Source organism: Salvelinus sp. IW2-2015, linkage group LG6.1 (genome assembly GCF_002910315.2).
Source record: "Salvelinus sp. IW2-2015 linkage group LG6.1, ASM291031v2, whole genome shotgun sequence".
NCBI classification, from domain to species: domain Eukaryota; kingdom Metazoa; phylum Chordata; class Actinopteri; order Salmoniformes; family Salmonidae; genus Salvelinus; species Salvelinus sp. IW2-2015.
The window spans coordinates 27,071,291-27,075,578 of NC_036845.1; positions in this window are offsets into that span (position 1 = coordinate 27,071,291).

Below are 4,288 nucleotides of genomic sequence, written 5' to 3' on the forward strand. Positions count from 1 at the left end.
ATGACCCCAATCACTTCATTGGGATATTTTTTTTAGACCAGAGGAAAGACTGCCTATTGCTGGCCCTCCTACACCCCTTCCTGTAGCATCTGGGCTCCCATCCAGGGACTGAGCAGGACCAACCCTGGTTAGCTTCAGAGGTAAGCCAACAGTGGGATGCGGGGTGGAATGCTGCTGGCTACAGTTACCTTAATGGCAGCAAAAAGAGCTCAAATGGGTAATTCCGCTCTACCTTAAAGTTACTATAGAAGATATAGATTATACTATAGGCTACCAAACCTCTTAAGGATCCGCCCCTTCCCCCCCCCCATAGGCTACCATTAAAAGACAGAACTCTATGGGTCACTCAGGAAGATGTGACGGGAATGAGAGTGCATTGAAAGGCTTGTCTTGTTCTTCAGGAGGAGTACTGTTGCCCCATATACACGGCAGAAGTAGCCGCCTCCTGCTTTTGGTAGTCAAAGTCAGGGAAGATACCAAAAAGATGTCCGGGAGGCTTTCACAACTTAGCAGAGCAAAGTTAACAGCTCAATACTGTTCTACATACTCATTATATTTATAACGGCAGAGTTACGGCAGTGTTGAGTGTTAAATGGCCTCAGGGTGTGCAATAGATAGGCTAGAAATGTAGAATAGAAGGTTCTTTTGTATTGTTCTGTTTTGGATTGGATCAATGATCAACTACTGTATGTATGTCATCATGGGGGCACAGTAGAGCAAGTCAAACAAAACATATTTCAATAACTGGAATAGCCGTGTGTCAACAGATACCAAATGACGCCATTGGTGAGTCTTTTTTAACAGTCTAACAAATGAATTTAATATACACCATCACATGAAATCCATTATTATTTTACATAGGCAAACATTATGAAACTAAGAAAATGTATTGCAAAGTAACAGAATAGCATATTTGATCTTTTACAATGTTATTAGGCTGCGCTTAGAAGCCCAAAGACTATACTGCCCCCGTGCTCACGCGTCGAATGCATGGAAGGGTGGTTATTCTACAAAAAGGTGTTATTAAACAATAAGGCCCAAGGGGGTGTGGTATATGGCCAATATACCACGGCTAAGGGCTGTTCTTATACACAACGCAATGTGGAGTGCCTGGACATAGCCCTTAGCTGTGGTATATTGGCCATATATCACAAACCCCCGAGGAGCCTTATTGCTATTCTAAACTGGTTACCAACGTAATTAGAGCAGTGAAACTAAATGTTTTGTCATACCCATGGTATACGGTCTGATATACCATGGATGTTAGCCAATCAGAATTCAGGGCCAAAACCACCCAGTTTATAATTAAGCAATAAAGCCTGAGGGGTGTGCTATATGGCCAATATACCACGGCTAAGTGCTGTTCTTAAGCACGATGCAACGCTGAGTGCCTGGATACAGCCCTTAGCCGTGGTATATTGGCAATGTACCACAAACCCCAGAGGTGCCTTAGGCACAATGTGAAGCAGAGTGCCTGGATACAACCCATAAGCCAAAGCCAAATGGCTTTATACCACAAACCCCTGAGGTGCCTTATTGCTTAACATTAGCCAGCTAGAGATCTTTAGCTAGCTTATGATCATTCTGACATTTGTATGAATTGTAATTCTTATTATTTCATGTTTTAGGGAGTCCTAAGCAAAACAGCAAACCAGGCTGTCATCTTGAAAAACCCAGGAATATAAAGAATCTACTGTAGCTTAAGCATTTACTGCAAATTGAATGTACAATTTTGTAAGCTTGCCATGATGGTGATTGAAAAATATTTCAGTCAATCACTTGTCGTTGTTCTTTATTACAGTAACCTTAACATTAGAGATTGAAGGCATTTGCCATTAAATGCAGCTGAAGTAATGTAACTATTTTCTTACTTATTGAGCTCCACAGTGGAAGTGTCATAATACCCATACAACCTAGCTGTCAAACAGGGAAATGGTTCCAATCATTTTCCCACCATACATTTTTCCCATAGGGGATTTTAGTGACGTTTTGATAACCATGTAAATCTCTCTCGGACAAGATGACTTTTATAAATATATTCTGCTCTGTTTAATCGGCGATTAAAAAAATTGAATTATTATCAAAGTAAACATCATGCAAAACCACAAATCCGTGCAAGGTCCTGCACGTCATCTATAGCTGACACCTTTGCTAACAGGTATTAGCTTAGGTGTCAATTTAAAACTTGCACAAGACAGTTCACAGAACTGTCCATTTAATGAAATGTAGACAATTTCTTCATTAATACCTTTGTTTTTAATGTGTATGTGAATAACTCACGTCGGAAAGTTTGGTAAAGTTCAAGCATAATCCTTTACTCAGGTATAACGCGACATCCTAATTAGWCACTCGTAATGCACCTGTTTATATATCCTAGATAGGTGCCCCACTAGCGCCATCTCTGGRTTGGCATTATACCCATTATCTTCACAACATTTAGCTAACATTAGATCCAGAGATTCGTACCTCTGCCTCGATTCGGCGATCTCATCCAGATCATCATGGCATTTGTAGTTCTTTACAATAGCCACAATAGCARCTAATTAGCATTTCATTTTTGGGGGAGTAAATACAGGGCGGATATATTGATTAAAAGTCACCTTGTCCTAGAGAGATTTACACAGATATCAAAATGTCACACCAGGGTAAGCCTACACAAAACCCTTATTTAGATTTTCTTAAATACCCTATGGGAATAATGAACGGTGGAAATACGATTGGAATCCTTTCCGTGTTTGACTGCTTGGTGTTATGGGTATTATGACTCATACTGTGGTACTCTATAGTGTAATGGAAGATAAAAAGACCTGTGTGCCTATGGATTTGAGCTATGTAGCCAATCTGTGTATGGACCCTAAAACGTTTGGTTTAAATATTAGTTCAGAACACTGGTTTTAATTGCTTCCACTGGTTAATCATTCAACCCCAAGATATCGAAGAAAATAGGAAGTGTGACTGTTACATGTCAAACTGCTATTATGGAATGAATCCTGCTTCACTACTGCTCCACGTTGAACCACAGTCAGAGGATGGGTACATTACGGACACATTGTTATTTTGCAGTTCTCGTTTGTTGCTCATACGTTATGTATTAGTTGCATGAGCAATATAAGGTAAGCTATTACTGCAGMCGATACGGGCATTGGGGAAAACACCAGGCTCGTTGTCAATGAATTGCTTGGTAGGATATCTTTTGACGGCTTCTGTCGTGCAGGACTATGATAATGTAGTGACGTCCCATTTCCTAGGGTTACATACTGTATCTCTCCCTAGCACTAGTTGCTCCGTTTTCTCTGCTTTTGAGGCACTGAGCCCATTAAACTGGTCCGCACTTTCTTGATAAGTTTAGCACGCCCATGTCATCAGATAAGACCTTATGTGCCTCTGCTACTCTGTCATAGCCTATCTAAGAGTTGTACCTCTTCAATGTCATTATGTCTATTTTTCATCCCTTGATGCTGCTCAAATGGACTTATAGCCTTTTCTCACTCAACTGGCTGCTCTCTCGAGAAGCTCAAGGGGTAGACCTCGTTTTACGTATGTTTTCACTCGGCATGATGATGTGTGCTCTGTAACAATAAAAATGCACTATATTGAGTACATAATGTATACATGACACATTGCAAAAATATTTGGCATATTATGCATAAAGCTGACACAATGTAATCAGTGGGTATGGTGGCCATTGGCTCAACTTACCCCAAGGCAAACATTTTGACTATATTAGCCCAAACAGCTACAAGGATCCACTTTCATGCTAGGTTTTGGACCTCATATTGTAGCTTATAGAGACCCCAACTGATGTACAAAACAATCTTAAAACTATCTACAKTACACTGGTTTAGATACAATCTTTATTAAAAAAAATCTGTTTTTTGGACCTTACCACTTTTCCCATGTGGTTTCTTCCTTCATATAGATTCCATGAAATGATGATCTCTTCTTAAATATTTGGTCACATGATTCATTTTGTGTATGGTTCACTAAACTAACGCTTTTGGCTCAATTTACCCCACTCTCCCCTACCTACATGATGAAACCACATAATCCACTGAAATCGACATACAACACCTTAAACCTCGTGATATGGATATAGAGCATGGATGAACAGTTGCAGAAGGAACTGACCCCGCGGGCTCTCTATCCTCGTCTATGACCCATGACCCATGACCCGTGAAGACAGAAAAAACATTAAGTCTTCTCTTTTATCAGTGAGATTACCACGGGAAATGAAGACATTCCATCAGTGGGTTTACTGCAACCTCACACTGCACTGAACAGGCCAACT